At 36.4% G+C, this 20,850-nt stretch overlaps 1 protein-coding gene across 11 annotated transcripts in view; it reads left to right on the top strand.

Annotated features, from left to right (window-relative positions):
- Positions 1 to 20,850, top strand: part of THRB (thyroid hormone receptor beta) — a 337,875-nt gene that overhangs the window by 137,968 nt on the left and 179,057 nt on the right. For all 11 annotated transcript variants that reach the window (XM_011357914.2, XM_023532096.1, XM_011357651.2 and 8 more), the window contains exon 2: positions 9,787 to 9,858. The gene's annotated coding sequence lies outside the window, so the exon portion shown is untranslated. The remainder of the gene's footprint in view (positions 1 to 9,786; positions 9,859 to 20,850) is intronic.

The raw sequence follows: 20,850 nt of genomic DNA, 5'->3' as shown, positions 1-20,850 counted from the left end.
CCGAGCTTGAATATGGAATTCTCATCTCTTTGTAGTGCCTTCACTTCCTTTTCAAACAGCTATAGAGATTACTGTATTGCTCACTTTGGGCTATAGCCAGCTGGGTGACATGGGTTGCTATAGGACTAGGGGATTCTGTAGAAGGAATTCATGAGTGTGTGTGACATTTACATTAACTGTGTAGACTTTCAGTTAAGCCGTCTAAACCTTTAAAATACAGTTTTAAATTGGTCCACACAAGTGAAAATATATATTTATAAGAAAATGTTTTTTTTTTTTAAGTTGGACTTCATGTAAATATGTCCAGAGGGTAAGAACTCACTTTCACTTTTACTTTGCATAAGACTCACTGATGTATCCAGTGTTCCTGATCTTCGTGTTAAATTAGAAATTTAATTCCCGAAGTTGTCATTAAAGAGAAAATGAACAATTTCCAGATATTTATGAATCAACTAATGAACAAACTAGAATTTATAAAGAAATGTGTCATTACATGTTTTACAATAGCTTTTATTTATCTAGTTGTAAAAGTAATCAATGCCCATAGTAGAAATTGGGGTGGGGGGGGGTACATTTAATATTCACTCTTGATTTCACTAGCCAGTATTTGTAGCTCCTCTTAACATTTTGGAATGTTTCTTCCAAATCTTTTTCTATGCATATGCTATATATATATATGCTTTAAAAACATGGTTGAATTCATATTTTACATGTGTAGTTTTTCATCCTGCTTTTTACATTTAACATTTTATTATGGTGATTTCTCACACTGTGAATTTGTATTAGTTTTAAATGGCTAAACAATTACTTTTTATAAGCATTCCTCCCAGTTTGGAACTTATGGATTGCTTCTGATTTCAGACTAAAGGAAATAACTTCTGTAGGCATCTGTGCATATAAATTTTAGTTTGCATTTTTGGAGATTTCTTTGGGAGCATTCATGCTCTCTTGGAGATAAAGCAGAAGTAAAGCTTAGGATCCATTTCCCAGAGAAGAAATGATTCATTTCAGCCCTGTTAAATTACTCATTATTCATAACCCTTTTTTGCTAAAGGAGCAACCATCCCTCTTTAGCCCACAACCTTGTCTTGCCTCACAAAGACAATTTTACCAAATTGGACTATGGTGCTTGGTCCAAAATGTATTTTTCTTTCTTTGGGTGTGGAAGACAAGCCAGGATGGCAACTTGCCCAAAAGTGCCCCCAAGACCCTTTGTAAAGAAAGTTTTGTTTCATAGGACCAGAGAGAATGTTGAAAATAAGAGTTTTATTGAAGTGAAATTTGTTCCTGTTAGAAAGATAAGGTTTATTCTCACGTGCCTGGACTGGTTCCTTCCCACGTGTTTGCTAGCTCTTCTGTAGACACACAATTTCAATGACCTGAGAAAGACTTTACACCCTGAAAAGAGAGATAAAGGGAACTCAAGACCATGAATTCCTTTATCAGAGCGATGCACATAGATGCTCACACCATTCCTCATTGTCAGTTGCAGGACTCTTTGTTTCTATTTCAACAAGTGTCTTTGTGTTTCTCAGAATGAGCTGGCTTTCTCTCTCCCAGCTGTCGGATATGCAAGAGAACTTCATGGAAAGCAAGAGTATAGATGGTTCCCTGTAAGGTTAGAGGTGAGCTCCCATCACTTAGTCACAGTTGCCATCTGCTCTCATGTGTGCTGGCGCTACAGACATTGTTACAGTGGGGGGACAGGAAGTGTCTTTTATAGGTGCTGAGCTTCTTGTTTCTTGGAAGAACCTTTTTTCCTCCTGGCTCTGCCCTGACCAATTTACTGTGTGACTTTGAAAGAGTTTTTTAAGGACTTGTTCTGGGAAAGATTATGACAACTTACAAAGATACATGCATAATAATAAGCTAACATTAAGAAAAAAGCAAGAAAGCAAAGGAAAACAAGAATAGATACAAATAAGGAGATAGAGATTAGGTTAATATGCAAAATGTATACTGTTATTCATTCAATAACCTTTTATTGAGTGCTTAATATTTTCCAGGAACCTTGTGTTAAAACACGTTTTTCAAACTTAGTTGCAACACATTAATGATCCATGAAATTTATCTTAGTGAGTTCCATTTTTAATAGAATAGTATGTGAAGGCTCAAACAGAGTAGAATAGAAAATATCAGAGGACATTGTGCAAAGTAAGAATATTATTTAGTAAAATGTGTGTTTCAGATTTTGTGTGTATTGGGTCATGATATAAAGTGTATTGCTTACTGTAACTTACTTTGCATCACAACTCTATGAATTAGGTGTTATTATTGCCCCATTTTACCATTGAGGAACCTGAGGTGGGCTCTAGAGCTTCCTAAAAGTGTGTCTTGGGGCATGATCATGCATGTACATCCTTTCACCTGTTGAAAATCATCTACCTGGAGGTTAAGTAGCGTCTCAGGATCAAGCACAGATGTGTTATTTTCAATCTCTTTCTCTTGTATTTATTTTAGAAAATTTGGAAACTATAGGTGAATATACAGAATAAAATTTAAATCACCAATAACTCAGTCACTCAAATAACTGTATATCCTTTAGCATTTTGCCATTATAGAAAACATGACACAAACATTTTGTCACTAAAGCATTGTATATAGCCATAATCATTTATTTAAGATAAATTCTGAGAAGTAGAAATACTGAATAAAAGAACATGGAAAACTTCAGGCTTTGATGCACTCACTAATGTTTTAGTAGTGGGGAGGTGGTGATGGGGAGGGTGCACAGTGAGCAGATGAATGTCAAAGTGGTCACATGTAAGAAAGAATATTCCAGTACCAGAGTACTGACAAAAAAAAAGCCTCCAAGAGATCTCTAATACGATGATTCTGTAGTGCCTGTTTATTTTTTCCTTTTAGAAAAAGAAAATGAATTTTTATTTTTTAATAAATAGCTTTATTTCGGTAGATACCACTGAATTTGGAGATATAGAGCCTTTCATTGTTTACTCGTTCGTTTGTTTGTTTTTACTGTTCCTTATGTTGCTCCAATTCCAACTGCGTTCATTTGGTCAAAAGAATTATTACTAAGTTAGTTCTGGTGTATAATCTAGACTGACAACCTCAACGCCCAGATTGTGCTATTGCTTGCTCCTTCACGGGTAGCAGTTTCCCTGCCATGCTTTGTTTGAAGATCCTCCAGGGGTGGTTCTACGGAGCGATGAATGCCATCTTTGTTTGAAGGAGCAGGAGGGAGAATAATCTAATTCTACCAAAGAGAGAAGATAGTAAACTGATCCTATATTTCCATTGCAGTTGGAAAAAGAACAGTAAATGACAGCAAAGTTGAATAGCTTGATTCTTGCACGGTATAAATTACCCAGCGGAAGAGATGTGTTGAGAAGGAGAGTGAGGATTTGATCTCTGCCTTTCAGTTTTCAGTCATTGTCAACCACCAAATACAAAAGTTGGCTCAGCAAACCTTGGCTTCGTCCAGGATACTAGGGAAAGAGCCAAGAGATTTTTTTCCCCTGCTAAGTTGCTCTGGATTGGTCTTTTGTGGATATGTTTACATTGGTGAATAAAGTCAGAGTACTTTAGTCATTTTGTCACAGTAGTGTTTTTCAGACTGTGGGTTGGGCCCTATTAGTGGGTAATGAAATCAATTTAGCAGGTCATTTCTGACTTTTCTTTAATGAAATAGTATTTAAAATAGAGAAGAATCAGATAGAGTTGAATGGCATAGAAAATATCAAAGTGCATTACATAAATAAGAATACTATTTCATGGAACTTTTGTTTTAGACATACACACCCATCTCTACATATATACATGTATTATAGATTAAAACATACTTTTTATTATGCATCTTAGTCAAATAATTATTGCTGGGAATTTTTTACATTAGAGATATAGGGTTTGTTTTTTTCTTTTTCATTTTTCTGGGAATATTTTTTAAATATAGACAATTTTCCATAAGTTATTTGTTTGGAATTGAACAGATCAAACTTTGGGATTTGAGGTTGAGGTGAGCAGAGAAAGTCTTCACATTGATATGGACAGTAATTATCTTCTTGCTGATGAAAACTCTAAATAGAAAAAAAAAATGGCTTATCTGAATCTGTCTTTATTCTGGTTCTGTATAGAAAACAGCTCTGATAATGACACCTCTTTTCAGATGTCCAAAGGAAAACACCTCAGGGTTAGAAAACCAACATAGTGGCATTCAAATACCAACCCTAAAGGTCACCATACTTTGACAGGAGGATGGCTCATGGTAATACTATATACCTACTTGCCTGTGATTGGAGTTAAGAATTTACCAAACAATGGAGTCACTAGGAGTTGATTGTGATAACATGTGCTGATTTTAAAAGTTATTACTATAATAATTCAGTAATCGAATAAGTTTTCAAGTGTGTAGTGGTTTTCCCCTTAATTCAGTTTAATTCAAAAGTGTGTTAATTGCTTGAGTTAACATTAAGTGGATGCATAAACTTGGGTAAGAACTTGACCCAATTGTATATAAGTTTTTTGTATGTGGGGAATATGCATATAAATGCATACATATAGATCATATTAGCATGTAATACATTCCACCAAATATATTAATTCATTGATAGTTCATCTTTATGAAACTAAAGAACGTTCAAAACAATAAATAAAATTAGAAAAAGGCAGTGGCTGCCTAGGACGTTGTTTGAGAAGGATTTGAAGTTTGTGTTTGGACTCAGCAGCAAGGAAAAATTGTGTTTGATTAGTAATATCTATGATGATGTGGGAGAGGGACAGTGGTGATATATATGTCATGTGTTTATCTTGGAACTTTTCAGACTAGTAAATCTTTATGGTATATTGGAAACATGAGTCTATTCCTCCCTTTTATAGAGGGGAGAAAGAAAGAGTAGGTGGATATAGCCCAAAGCTAAATCTTTTAATATATCTTGCTCTTATTTTATTTCTGTTCACATTCATCTAGATTATTTGTTTAGATAGTGCCTCATAAATGTCTATGTCTATTTACTCCTTTCCAAATGTCACTCTTAACATGTTTGGTCCTCATTAAAAGAATTATAGGAGCTTTCTAGATCACTTCCCTGCTTCTGGTGCTTACAATTTTTGATGGGGTCAAGGGTTGTGGGCTCCACTGAAAATCATGTGAAAGCTATGCACCATCTCTCAGAAAACTGAATGCTTACACAAACTCCTGCCAGTTTGTTTGGAAGAGTTATAAATTCTGAGTTTTACACTTTATTAAAAGCCCCTAGTCTAGTTGTCTCCCTCAACCTATCCCTCGAATTTCTATCAGAGTACAACTTCTAACATACAATTTGGATCAGATTACTCTTGCTCAGAACCATTTCATTTTCTGTTGTCTTCACAACAGAAGTCTAATCTGCTTGGACTGGAATCCACACTCCTTCAAACTCTCACCTTTGTAGCCTCATTGCTTCCTCTCTACCCCTGCTTCCTCCTCTCAAACACACAGCCTTCTAAGCCAAACCAGAATATTGCTATTTCCCCAATATTTCCTTCATTTTGCTTCTACAATTGTTGCTACCTGAACATCCTTTCCCTTACTCCCACCTATTTGGGCCCTTTCTAACCTCAAGTCTAGTGTCTGTTCTAATTCTTGGTTATTTTTGTGGACACAGCTCTCAGTACTAAGTAACACCTTGTATAGCGTCTTGCACATCATTGTAATGTATTTGCCTGTTGGCCCTCAGATCCTTTCCTTGCCTTCCCCTTTTATTACTTAGAGTCTGCCACCTGAGGGTTGTGCTGTCCAGGTTCCTGAGTCAATTGACCTCCAACTGGTTTCAACAATTGGAAATCTCTGGAGGGAGAATGAGAGACTGAAGGAAGGAAGAAATCAGGGTATTTCTTTCTCACTGTCTCTGCCTCAGACCCTATCTGTGATGGTAGCTGTGTCTCCTCTAGAGCTTCAGCTCCTACTACAGAGGCCCTTAGAGCTTTCCGCTTCTGCTGGGTGACCCTGGCCCCAGGGCTCCCGAATCAACACTTCTATTCTTTGTCCCTATAGCTCAGGGATTTCCTGCAATTACTGAGTTCCTGGATGCCTCATTTGTCCCTGTTTGCCTTCACATCTTTTCCTTTACCTAGGTAATCAATTCCTTGCATTAGTCCTTCTGTTTCAATATGTAGACCAATTTATATATCCCTGATTGAACCGTGACTGATACAGCTGGCATTTGGCGGGTATTTGCTGAACTTTATTACCTAATTTTAAACTTTCTTCTATGTGGGCATCTCTTTTTTGAGTGAACCAGGTATAGGTCCTTTATCAGTTACCTAGAGCACAGTAGCATTACATGGGGTTACCTGGGGTAGTAACAGATTACCTCAAAACTCAGTGATTTGAAACAATTGGCATTTATAAGTTCATAAGTCTAAGGTTTGTCTGGGTGGTTCTTCCACTTTCACCTGGGTCTACTCATATACCTGTGCTCAGTTATATGTCAGCTAGGTGGCTCTCCTCATCTTGCCTGGGCTCTCTCCTATGTATGGATCTTGGCTAGTCAAGGCTGATCTAGGATGGCCTTGGCAGAGACAACTAACATGAGTCAACTTCACTTCGTGTTTCTTAATCAGAACAGGCTAGTCCAGGCATGTTCTCATGCCATCACAGAGGAGCAAGAGAAAATACAGAAACATAGCAAGAACTTTTTCAAACTTCTACAGGCAACATACCTGCTAACATTCCATTGGCCAAAGCAAGTCACATGGCCAAAGTTTGAATCGAAGCGGCAAGAAAATAGACTCAAATAGTGAGAGTAACAGCAAAGTTACATAACAAAATGGTGGGCACAGGGAGAGGTGAAGAATGTACACTATTAATGCAATGTAATCAGGTTCCATAAGATTTGAAAAGAGACTTGAGACAATAAAGTTAGGTAGGTAGATGATAGATAGATAGATAGATAATTGATAGATGGATGATAGATAGATAGATGATAGATAGATAGATAGATAGATAGATAGATAGATAGATAGATAGATAGATAGATAGATAGATGACTTTAATTTTTTGCCATAGTATTAATATTTTTAAAATGAAAACTTTGCAATAAAATACACATTGTGTAACTGCTAATTTGTCCAGTACAGTTCCTTTGTATATAGTTACTGACCAGCGGAAAAAATAGACTAAGTAAAGAGCCATTTATAAATAACATATTAGTAAACCAAGTTAAAAGGACTTTATTTATCCTTTAACCTTCAATTTGCATTAATTGGGAGCTGTCCTGGGAAATTGTGCCAACCTCACCTCAGGTCAGATGGCTTAACAAAATGAACTGTTTCATGCCCCAAAATAAATATATTCCAAATATAAATATGAATCAGTTACGAAACAGATTCTTTTGAAAGTACAGAATAACCACACTGTTAATATATTTGTGCCCCAATTAAAAATGTGTAAAGAATGTACATTCTGAGCTACAGTTGTCCCGAGGAATGATTCCCATTTTTGCTTTGAATCTTGTATAAACAAACTGAGCAGCCTCCTTTGAGCTACGATCAAATTCACAGCTCTCTGTTTTCTAAAGAGAAGAATTAAAAATGGGTATGTTTAAGTTGGAAGGCTCTGGGGCTTGACCTTGCTGCTTTAAATTTCCTTCATCACTAAGAAATCACTTTGAATTTGTCTCCTTGGAATCCTCTAATTTGGTTTGTTCTTGGTTTGAGGCACACAATGAAAGAGATGCTGTCTGTTTGTATTATAGCAAAATTTGGAAGCCACTGATGCTGTTTTCAATTTCTTTCTCTGCAGTTTCATCTTTAGAACCTAAGCCTGTTCTCAGTAATTCAGAACAAGGCCAGTGACATCTTATGGCCTGGGTGAGATTCCTGGCTAGCCTCTTCACTGTTTGACTTTGAGCAAAATTTTAAACCTTTCTCTGCCTCTCCTTTCCTAATCTGAAAATTGGGATTATTAATAATGCCTACCTCATATGATCATTGTGAGGATTAAATTAAGCAATAAAGTGAATTAGTATAACCCAGCCCACAATATGTACTGAGTAAATGTTAAGTATAAAAATGCTTATTATTATTAATCGTTATATGAGAATTTAGGTTGTTTATACTGAGTCAGGTTCGCATATATTCTTCAAAGTCTAAATCAGAATTATACCCTAAAAAAATACATCGAGGTCCAATATAGTTTTTATACAAAAGGCACTGTTTATTTTCAAATATTAGTGTTAGGAGTAGTGGTGTATATTTACTCCTATTCACCATAAAGCCACAACAATTGCAAACACAGCTTCTTCTTGGTCTTATCAATTCAGTCTTTGAGAATGCTTTTAGAGTATGTGTCTTTAGAGTATGTCTTGGTCTTCAGTCTCATGCTATAAGAGTTTATGATTGTCTAGCAAACAGCGAGATGATATTGATAACTTGGGATTTGAAGATTTATGACAAGTGCAGTGAAGAGAGACTTGGAAGAAAATAGATAAATACAGTGCCAAAGTCTTCCTTAATGTTGTTTCGAAAGGGAGAAAAATTAATAATAAGCAGGTCGATTTTTAACAAATAGGTTTTGCCTTTCAGCACACTGAGTGTTGACTCTGCTTGGAGTCACCATGCAGAAGAGTCATTGTTAAAACAAGACAAGGCAACATCTTGAGTAGCTCAGAGTCAAGAGGCAAAGAAAATTCACACCTACACGCAAACATATGCACACCCACACATAACCAACAATCACTTTAATGATATAACAAGTGCTTTTATGGTGCCATAAACGGTTAGTTAGGTGTTGGGTGAAAAGATAATGACTGAGCATATATTTATTCAGTGTGCAGTTAAAGGGAATGAGCTGTTAGAGACTCACAGGGGTAGCTTGCACATACCCAATGTTGAGTCATAAATGCAGAAAGATAGATACACAACATAATACATATCATAAAAACACACAAACTGTTCATTGTCCTCGATACACATATTGTATGTAAATGTGAAAAAAAAGTGGCCAAGAAAGATACAAATTTATGGTCTGGCCTTGGAGTGGGGTTGTCAAGGAGACTATACTTATGCTCCATTTTCTTTTTAATTAAAAAAAAAAAGAACATGTGAAAAAGTGCTTTCAGTGGTTCATCCTGGGTAACGGGAACCCAGATATTTATTCTACTAACCTCTGTTCTTCTATGATTTCTAAGTTCTGCACAATAACAACAATAATAATTGGAAACCACAGTTAGTTGAAAAGCAGCTTCTTGCTTATGCAGACACTTGGAGACATTATCTGCTGCACAAGCAAGTGCCTCGATCTGTTTGGCAGTCTCTTTAATACCTGTGTACGAAGTGTCCCCAACATGATCGCACTAAATACAGTCTAGACAGCGCCATAGCTTCCTGCTTGGATGCATGCATACCCTTCATTTCACCAGAGGGCACGGCCAAAGCTTCTGTTTGTTAAGACCGATCTCAAAAATGTCTTCTGAGACCCAACTGAATCCTTTTTAGCACAAATTTTCTAAATTAAGATTCCCATTTGCCTTTCAGTCATTTTCCCAGACCAAGAATCCAAAACTCCTGAGTCGTATCCACAGAAAAGTAGGGCTTAGAATAAGGGATCCACGAGTGCGGTCCCATGCCTGTAATGTGTTACTACAATCCTTGTGCTAAAGTCTCTTTCTCTGAAATCGTTTCCCCTTTGGAATGAGATCTTATCTAAGTCTATTTGCATGTATTCAAAATCAGAGACAGCTCTGAAACCAGACCCTATTTAAACATAGAAAAAAGAGCGGATTAAGCAAATGGTGGGGAACTTTAAAAAACACACACACATTGATCTTCTTATGTTTCTTTTTCTTCCAGATCTTCAGTTTTCCTTCCATTGGCCGTCCAGCGTGGGTGCCAAGTTCCACACGTGATTTAATGGATCAGAAGGTCAGATGTCAGATTTGACTCCGCTGTTGGCCAACTTGTGGTCTCTATGATTAATCATCACTTTTTAACATTATGGGAATCATCTTCTAATTTGTGGCATTGCTGCTGTTGTTCTTTAACATAGTTTTGAATGTTAGATATTCAGGGAGATATAAAACAGTAAATGGGTTAAAAGAATCATAATGGAGCAAAGAAATACTACGAATTCACTTGGGAGAAGAAGAGTAAAAATAAGATGGAGAGAAAGGAGCCCATTTTTTCATTTGTTATGTGGGAAAATTGTGCTCGGTGAAGATCCAACTGCTCTCGCCACTCTCTTTCCCTTCAGTGTTAACAAAGTCCTAAAAATGAGATCACCCATTGGTTAGAGCAAGTCGGATAGAGCGTATAAGCACCTGTGTGTTGAAGATCCCTTTCTTTACTGACAAGGCTTCTGAATTCCCCGTCATTCCAAGATGTTTGGCAATATCGAGCAGCCTGTTTGGAACACTAGGTTATAATTCAGAACCCAGTTTGTTTACATTATTGTAACAACAGTTTCAGTTTGTCTCTGCAGTGAAGGTTGTGTCAGCACTTTCCTTTCTGTGTTTATTATTTTTAGCAGTTTAAAAGCTACCCTTGAAAAAATGGCTTTCTGGCTATAAGGTGACATTCTGGCTAGGCCAGAGCCTGGTGGAGTCTATAGAAATGCTCACTGGCTGTGGGAGTCAGGCCTTTTGAATGCTGTCTTTGTGCCTCCCTTTGCCCAGGGCCTCTGGCCTATTGTCTAGGTGCCTCAGTTTGGAGTGACGCTATCTGATTGTAACCACTACTAATATTACAGTGCTTAGTGCCCAGGCCCTCCCTGGGGGCCCCCAGTCTGGCTGCCTCTGTCTCCCAGCCTTCTCTCCAGGGGACCAGTCACAGCTCTCATATCAGAAGACACTATTCGTAATTTATAGAATGTTCAAGGGAAAGGGATAAGTAAGGATTGTCTAGACCTGTGGTTCTCTAACTTTTTTTTTTTTTTTTTTTTTACAAAGAATCCTCTTCCCAAAAGAAATCTTTCAGTGAGTCCCAATTTGTCAGACATGGAAAAGTACAGTTGTTCTGTTTGAAGGTGAGAAGGATGCCATAAACCCAGCTCTTCAACGTCCTCTTTGCCCACCCCTAGTCAAGGTGACTTCTGAGGTCCCTCACCCCTCCCAGGAAACCTGCCATTCCTCAGAATACTTGCACATCATCCTTGCAGGGCAGTCCCCTCAATTTATAGATAAAGAAATTAAGAGGTGATTTTTACAGATGTTTAAAACAGAAGGCATTGGACACTAAAGAGTTCTCACTGTATTAATCCATTTTTATATAGTTCTAGAAAAGGCACAACTAATCTATGGTGTTAGGAATCAAAAGAGTGGATACTGGATTGACTGGAAAGAGGCACAAGAGAATTTTCTGAGGTGATGAAAATGTAGTATATTTTTATAGAAGTGTGTGCTATGTGGCATTTGTCAAAATTCATCTGTGCTTTTTACCGTATATAAATTTAACCTTCATTAAAGAATAAAAACAAAGAGGAAAAGAAAGCAAAAAAATCTAGGCTGTTAAAGAGTGAAAATACTGATGAACTTCCTTAAATACCGAAAATACTCATGAACTCCTTAAAGCAATGTGTACTGTTTATTAAGTGAGTCTAAGGTCACCATGCAGTTTCTGAAAATAGGAGATAATGGTGCTCTTCCAATAGTTTCTTTGTTCAATAATCAGCAAAACCAGAAAAAAAAATTATCAGAGATTCCAGACAGTAGATTTACTGAATACTTTTTGGGGTCCTCTAGCCTGTAATGTTGCTAAAGGATAGTACACGAGAGTTCTAGGAGTGGAAATGTCAAGTACAATACTTGGTTCAGGTACAATATTTGGACAGTACTATTGATAATGCTCCAGAAATTCTTCATAATTTTTAAATGCTTTTCTATGATCTATAAAATGCAAGATTCCTTCTTCTATATCTTAGCAGAGTGTAGCTTCTGGTGACTGAGGTGACAAGACAGACCTAAGTGACATCTGTTAAATAAGCGCCTGATGGACTCAATCTTTTTTGCTTTCAGCTGTGTCAAGTACTCTCAAATGATTGGCTATGTAGCTGTATCCTTGAAATAAGACATTTTGACCATCTAAAAAGCACTTTCTTCCACCTGAAATACTTTCAACCAACCCTATTTAAATTTTTCTATTTGTGCTTTTTAGCAGTCAAGCAGTAACATGGAAGGTAATTATTTTGTTTGAAACGCAGCTAAGGACCTGGGCAGGGCAGTGGGACTCCATGGCCAACTCTGCCTTTTAGAGCCTGATGAGGAAACCGGAGCTGAGAAGAGCAAAGAAAATGTTATTTAAAGGAAATAACGACTGTTAAGAAACAGCAAACGAGTCCTGTAGAACAGAAGCAGGAAGGACTTAAAGCTACTCAAATGTTTCAGTTTTTGAGGCTGTGTTACTTTTCTTCAGAAAGGACAAACTGTCTACGACTTGAGTGATTTCCCAACAAAGGGCTAGCCCTACTTAACTCACAACATGGATCCACATTGACAAAAGTTTAGTTCACTAATGAAGCTATGGCAAAACTTACATAAAAAAAAAAATTTTCAATAACCAGGATATTCTTTAATTCACACATTCCGTGCTTTGCCTGCATGTATATCCAAATTTCCTAATCAAAATAATTCAATTTAACAAGATTCAGTTTAATGTTCCTAAGAGCGGAAATGAAAGTACACAATGTAAGAGTTTGAGCAGGATTTGCTTTTTTTTTTTTGCAAAATTTGCTGTTTTGCAATTCTCTGTTCATTTGAAAGGAACTGTTTTTTCAAGTCATTAAGAGTCAACCTATCTAAATTGAAAGTATCAAGACAGAAATTGCATGCCTTCTCCATTTCGGTGACTTGAGGCCAGTGATTTTCCTGAACCAACGTTCTTGAAATGTATGTATGTATGTATGTATGTATTTGTTTATTATAGGTCAAGTGGTCTTACGAAAATGCAACATGCGTAGTCACATTTTTTTTTGTTATTCACAAGAACAATAGTCAGGATAAAATGTCAATAATCGAAACCCAATCTATTGATAGTTTTTCCATTGATTTTTTAAAATCAGCATCCTGAACCTTTTCAACCACTAAACTGCTTGCAAGGGCTGTTAATAAGTGGGAAAATATCCTAATTTGAGTTTTATCTCCTTTTCCTTCTCCCAGCTATTTTCCCTATTGGTGCTATTGGGCTCATAACAACTTAAGTTGGAAAAAAAAAAAAAAAAAAAACAGGATGGAAGAAAATTAGCAAACAAATGTGAAAATTATTATTCTTCTTGGTTTCCAGATAAGGGAACTGAGGGTAAAATAGGAACAATGCCTAAAGAGATCACTGTCATAGTGGCAGGGCTGGGCTTTAACTCAGATCTCGCTATTTGTAAGTCTGGGCCTTAAGAAGAGAAGCAATGGATGGAAGCTAATCAGTATAATACATTTGCTGGACTGGAGAAATAGCTAAATTTGTGAAGAGGATAACCTACTATTTTGAGCCTGTCCATAGCAGAAAACAATAAATAACAGTGATAAACATACAAAAGTTTATTTTTCTTTCCAGGGCACTAGGTGAGGTGGTTCTGTGATCATCAGGGACTCAAGTGCCATCTATCTTTCTGCATTTCTATTCTTAGCATATGATTTTATCTTCAAGGTTACCTCTTGGTTCAAGATGGCTACTGGAGTTCTAGCCCTCACATTTTTAATTCTAGGCATAGGAAAGTTGGGAAGAAGAGGGTAAAAGGCACCCATTACCAGCTATGTTTTTCCTCTTTAGAAGGCCTTACCAGATTCCCACCCAACAAATTCTACCTATAATCTTTTACCAAGTTCTAGTTGCAAAAGATTCTGGAAAATGTAATTGTGTACTTTGCATCCAGAAGTAAAGGGAGATTTGGTTATAAAGGGATATTGTGGAGACACCTAGCATACCTGGTCACAATTAGGCAGCTATTAGAGACTCTTCAATTATGGAAGTGAATGATCAGCTGATCTTATAGCCAACTGCATGATGAATAAAGGGAGCAATAAAAGGTATATCTGAAGACTCCAGTATGTGATGATGAGCTTTGTATTAGTGAGGTGGCATCAGAGACAGGAGAGAAGAGATGAATGTGATAGAACTTTGTGAAGAATGAATTAATGAAGGAAAATGTATCCATTAATTAGCTGTGCAGCTATGTTTCAACAACTATACCACATATATACACATATGCGTGCGTATGTGTGTATGTGTATAAATACATTATACATATGTGTATATTCATATGCATATACATATATATAAATGGTAACCAGGAAAGACATTTACCTAAACCTCTAGGAAAGGGGACCTGGATAAATAAGAAAGTTACGTTGTTTTTTTCTGTGCAGAAAATTGGCTGGAAATTTTGTGAAGCAGTCTATTGACAATACATAACTAATACATAGATAAATATGTGCATGCTTACATACAACACAAATAACATAAAACTTATCTAGGGCTCCATAGTACTAATAGCAATGATTTTCAAACTTCGATATCCCTAAAAAAAGAAAAAGGAAAACAATAAAGGAGTTAAATTAAAGACTTTTAAAAGGAATGAGAGAAGGAGTTATAAAGATAACTAAGAAGGAACTAGTCTTTCTTCTTTTCTTTCTTCCTTCCCTCTTCTTTCTTTCTTCCTCCTTTCCCCCTTCCTTCCTTCCTTTTTTCCACTCCCTTCCTCTCCCTCTTTTTCTGTCATTCTTTCTTTCTTTAATTTTTGAAGGAGTAGAATTATGACTTTTCATTATGAGCTCCTAAATGAGAAAGAATTTAGTCCTCAAGTCATCACCACATCCCTTTTGCTAAGTCAGAAGACAGTAGGTAATGTTTTGCTATCTTGCAGATACAAAATCTAAGCCCGTCTATGGTGCTGGTAAGATGGAGCCAGCGATGCCTACACAGCTGTTTTAGAACTCCTTGCATCCATGGCGCGTCATACACCCACATATGCACTCATCCCTTGTGTATGTAATCCACATAGTGGGCAAAAGTGACCAAGTTTGTCAGTACAACTTTCTTGGTACTATGTGTTTGGTACCCTTGGCTACAGAGCAAAAACAATTTTTCATTTTAGCTTTTAAAATCAAGTGATGTCGAATAAGCATAACTGGATTTTCTGACTTTAACTCTGATTACATTTTGTAAAGCTAATGTGAGTCCTGTTGTCTCCCTCCAAATGTTGGAGAGGGGCAGGTTTGATTAGCATTGGCTGCATGCTATTCCAGGTGTCTTTTCAGAAAGCTTGCTGAGGCAAGTATTGTAATTTCTGTTATAATGTCCTAGACAAAGTCTCTCATTAAAAAGTAAATGCCTATCCACTTACATAGTAAAAGTATAAAAATATGCATGGAAAAAACACATGCCAGTGACTAGCTTGGCAAGAAAAGGGGAAGAGGAAAGAGATAGGGAGATAGGTTATTAGGGTTTTGCTATGCTTCATTTCTTCTAAAGAGAGATGGAGCAAATAGAGCAAATCTAAATGGCGGCTGCGTGAGTATCTATAATATTGCTTTACATATCCTTTGAATGTGAGTAATATTGCATAATTTAATTTTTAAGTAACCAAATGCCCTTTATATAGACAACATGATTTGAATCCTTGAAATTCTTTACTTCATCCATAATAATCTACTTACAAATTATATATCATACTTCTGTGTCTTTGCATATGCTGCTGCTTCTTCCTGCCCCCCCCCCCCCCCGCCCATGTATGCTTACTGTTCCCCAGATAACCTCTTCAGCTTTCCAGATCTTCTAGAAAGCCTTGCCTGATTTTATGCCCCCAGTTCACATCTGGGTTTGGAGGTTCTGCTAATCTCTTAAAGAACATCGTGCATATTTCTATTACACTGTGGTATAAACATTACTTTGTTTCTCTGACTTTCAGGACTATCACATCTACCTGAGTTGCAGGACACCAGTGGGCACCATTTACACACTGTCCAACCTGCACAATTATACAGGGCGGTCCGCCTCCTTCTCCCTGGAGAGAGACCAAGCAGAATATCTGTCTAGTTTAAGAGCTGGAATTGCCACATATTTACATAATGAATATTTGTTTAATGAATGAAAAAGTGAACAGTCAACCAAACTCTAGTTTCCTTGATGAAGAATTTTCTAGACAAGTGGTTCTCAGAGTGTGGCCCCTGGACCAGCAGCATCTACATCATTGGGGAGTTTGTTAATACACAGATTCTCAGGCCCTGCCTTGGGCCTTCTAAATCAGAAACTCTGAAGATAGAACCCAGGAAATTATTTAACAGGCCCTCCAGATGAGTCTAATGCATGCTTAATTTTGCAAAACCACTATCTTAGACTGATCAAAACTAAAAGCTAAGATTTCGTCTTACCTCGGTTGAGTCTGGAAAGGTGAAGAGTGGTGATTTAGAGAATAGTTAGGATAGAGGGGGCCAAGCAGAGGAAGTAGCATATGCAAAGACACAAAAGCATGATACGTAATTTGTAAGTAGATTGTTGGGGATGAAGTAAGGAATTTAGGCTGGCAAGAAAAAAGAAATGATACTCAGGAGTCAGATCAGGGAAGACTTTCTAAGGTGTTTGATCCAGTTTTGTATTTTAGGAAGAGTCGTATGGCGAAGATATGACAGATGTGATGGCGGTGAGACTAGCCACTGTGGGCCAAGTAAGCAGCTATTAATTAGTCTAGGTGTAAAATGAGAGCTGGACTAAAGCACTAATGCAGTTCCAGTGGGAATGAAGAGGATGGGATGGTTTCAAGAAGTATTAGAAAAGTAAAATTGACAAAACACAGGAATTCAGGAAGCAAGAGAGAAGCCATCAGGGATGACACTCGGGTTTGTGTCTTAGGCAATGGATGTACGTTGGTTTCATTCACTGAACTAAGAAAGACAATAAGAGGAAGAGATTTAGGGACTGGGATAGAGGCTGGAAAAGGTGAGTTTGGTTTGGACATTTATAGTTGCAGAAATTTATGGAACATTCATATAGAGGCATCAAATTTATCAGTCCTTCCTTTGCTATTTCTTCTTATTTTTGTGCTTATATGTTTTCCCCACATAGAGATCAATTAATTCAGCTGTATTTGCTTGAGTTTTTTTAAGTTTTCTTAAAAGAATTACTTTTTAAACCACTGAGAAACGAGGTTCTAACCAGATATTTTTCCCAAAATAGTCAATTTCTTCTCATTTTTAGAACTTTGTCCCTCTGTTATTAGTTTATGTCTTTCTTTTCAAAATCCTATATTAAATCCATTAGATAAGGTCTGATTAGAACCTAGACTGTTCCTTCATCTACTGATAAAAATGTTAAAGCCTTGACCTTAGGGTTTGCCAACAGTTTTATGTCAAGTCTTAGGTTGAAATAGAAACAAAATTCAAATTTCTTAATTTCTAAATACATCTATTAAATGTAGGAGAATGAGGGGGTGACCTTTAGCATTTACTTGGATGAACTGAATAGTTCATCAAAAAATATCTCTTTCACAAAATGGAAAATTACTAGTTTATTTTAAATACAAGTTTTTGCAATTGTTGATTTCCGTGTTGTGTTGACTTATTTATGAACATCCTCATTGTCGACCATTCGAGAAGATCACATTGATTAGACAGCTTTTTCTTGAAATGTGAGGAGATCATACCGAGGCATAATAATTTCTGGCTTGGGATTCTGCTTCCTGTTAATAATAGATGGAATAGCTGGTTACCAGCTCCCTTTAGGCAAATATATTGTCAAATAAATAGTTATTAAGTTTCTTCTCTATGTAAAAACCATGCTATTCCAATGGGAGATAAAAAAAAAAAAACAAAAACAAAAAAAACAACCAATTATACTTCCCCAAAGAAACTTAAAACTAACGGAAGTCAAGATGTACACACAGGAAAAGATAAACAATAATTTTAGTTATTCATTATTATTTATGTTTTTGGCAAAGTTATTGGGGCAGATTACATATTCAAGATATTAAGATGAGGAAGATGATGGCGGTTGCAGTGACCTATGAAACCTTTACTGAAGGGATTAGAATTTGAATTCGTTCTAGAAGGATAAGCAGAATTTGACCTTTATAGAAGAGATGAAAGGGAGAGGGAGCTTAATAGTCCTAAAACCTATTTCCAACATTTAGCAGAGCTTTTTTCCACATTTTTATTGTAGGCAATGGGTATTTTCATTTCTGAGCAATTGCTGTTTTATGGTTTAATACATATCTGAACAGTTTTTTATTTCTATTTTAAACATGTGATACACTAACATATCTTTAGAATAGACATTAATCAATGAAGAAAATCTGTCAAAGATACAGACTACATAAAAGTGCATTTCTTTACAACTCAGAGGTCAACATTCTCATCCAAGTAATGCCTCTTATTGTGTTTTAGAGATATCTTCATTATGTGAATGTTATGTTGTAAATACTCCCCCAATTCAAATGAGCTTGGCTGAGCCAAAGGCTGGAATTACTCATCTTCTCATCTCTCATTCCCCTCCCTGAATTGCCAGTACTTAGCAAACAAAGTATTTGGTACCTAGTATGTGTGTAGCACTCAGTTAATATGATGAAAAACCATCTGCCTGTGAAGAGAGGCAGAAAAATCATACATAAAAAAGATCATATGTAAGCTTCATTTTGATTTCTACTTAGTCTACTTTTTTAAGAAATCACCTACACTAAGGATTTAATATCAGCATCAAATAATGGTAGTAGACATACTTGGAATTTTTGTCTTTGCTATGAATGTAAATTATTTTTTATACTCATCAGATATGGAATGAGAGAGAGACGTTCCACTTTAAGCAAAACTTACATGGGAACATTTGTATTTACAGAATAGATAAACTGAGTAGCAAATATTTATTTAGCAAAATCCTTATTTGCATAAGGAGTCAAGATAGCTAGCTGCTTTATGTGATAAATATCTGAATACACTTTAATGTGTTTTGCACCCAGCTTTATCAGAGACCCAGCTGGGGTGTGAAGGGGGCTCATTTGTAGAGATATTTTAGAAATAAAGTCGCTAAATATACACTTAAAAGAACTAGTAGATAGTAACTTTGATCCACTATAAGATTCTAAAATGATTTGGTTATAGACTCTCAGATTTAATTTCTAAATCCTATTTGAATAAATTTCTATAACTGGTACTATGACTTCTGGAGTATTCTAGCAAAGGTCCTAAGGAGTATCTATCTGCCCCTGCTTATGTCAGCTGTTGCTTTCTGGTCACATAGAAATATGGAATCCTGGAGATAGAAGATATCCTAGAGATAATCTCTTTTCCTATTCAAAGTATGGATTATGAGTAGCATGAGTGCTACCTGAGAGCTTGTTATAAACATAGACTCTCAGGACCCTCTCTAGACCTAGTAAATCAGAATCTACACTTTAACAAGATCTGCAGATGATACTAATGTACAGCAAAATGGAAGAAGGCTGAATCCATGTGCTCCACATGGCCAGCTGCACTGTATGATTGTTGTTGTTGCAGCCCTAAGAACATTTGAAAATAAAACAGAGCCATTAACAGCTCCTGTCTTGGCTTGGGTAGCAGTTACTATTTTAAAGGGCAGATGTGCTGTTCTCAGGAAGCAAAGAGAGAAAACTATACAAAAAAATATGATTAGGAACTGTGGTTGCTTGGGACCTGAGTCTGTTAGAACAAGACAACTTGTTGAGAAGAACATGATAATAACTTTATCATGGGCCACTTAACACTCGTCAAAATAAATGATGTCATTTTATGGAAATCTTAGACACCAGTAGGACTACTTCTGAAAGTGTTTGGTGGAATAGGAAGTGGGGTAAATGGGAGACAAGTTGGCATGAATACAGTACTCATGAGAAAAATGCACTTATAACCAAATTCTTGCATGAGAATGCAAGAATTTTCATGCATATCCGTACCAATCTGGGACTGACCCATTAAATAGCACCCAGAGGTGCTTGCATTGTAAAAGGTAGCAGGATATTAGGAAAAAGAGGCGGAGATAAAGGCTTTGATCTCTTCTATAACAGATTAGATGCAGGACTATAAAATGTACATGAGTCTATACCTACATACTGTTCAGCCACAAAAGATTCAAGCTCCTATAACAAGAAATATCTTTCTATAGAATGTTCTAGATGAGTTGAAAACTTGATAATAACAATGAAAGGGAAAAAAAAGTCACAATAACATTCCTTTGCACTTGGGCAATTATACCCTGAGAACTATTAGCTTTCAATTTAAAAGGTAAAGCTGAGGAGGGATTCTGATGCCTCCAGAATCAGAAGACCCAAAGAAGAAAGCTGCCTTCCTGGAGCCCCAGGCAAAAGAAGGCGCGTCAAAAGTTGCTCTGAAAAAGACCATCTACTTTAGTTGCCCATATGAGGGGTCAGAAGACAGAGGTGGGAGCTGGACCCGGTCCAAGGCAAACATAATAAACTCTTATATGTACCAGTAGATTAGATTAACAACAACCACCACAAAAGATACTTAACTCATTTACCTACTTTTCCCAAGAACTTTTTAAAATCCTTTTTAAACCTATGGCAGCTATGGTTTTAAATCGAAAAGGTAAAAGGGTTTAAGTTTCTAACACTGGTTTATTTTCCTGGCTTGGTGATTAAGAGGACAAAGTGAAATTTATATTTTTATCCTTGTTTCTCTCTAAATCAGTATTTTATAAAAGTTCATTTTTTTCTCCAAATTCTTCTCTACTTTCTTACTTTATAAATATGCTTTAAAATATATTTATAGTTGTAATCTGTTATGAACTTTTGAGACTATCTTTCCTGCCCTTATACTGTAATCCAGTCCTGTCCACTAAAAATATAATGCGAGTCAAATTGCAAGTCACATATGTAATTTAAATTTTTTAGTGACCACATTAAAAAGGAAAAACAACAGATGAAATTTATTTTACTGTTACATTTTATTTAACTTAATATCT

This window comes from Pteropus vampyrus, unplaced genomic scaffold (assembly GCF_000151845.1).
Source record: "Pteropus vampyrus isolate Shadow unplaced genomic scaffold, Pvam_2.0 Scaffold1, whole genome shotgun sequence".
In the NCBI taxonomy this organism is placed as follows: domain Eukaryota; kingdom Metazoa; phylum Chordata; class Mammalia; order Chiroptera; family Pteropodidae; genus Pteropus; species Pteropus vampyrus.
The sequence above is the reverse complement of the archived record's forward strand: the minus strand, read 5'-3'. Positions and strand labels throughout refer to the sequence as shown.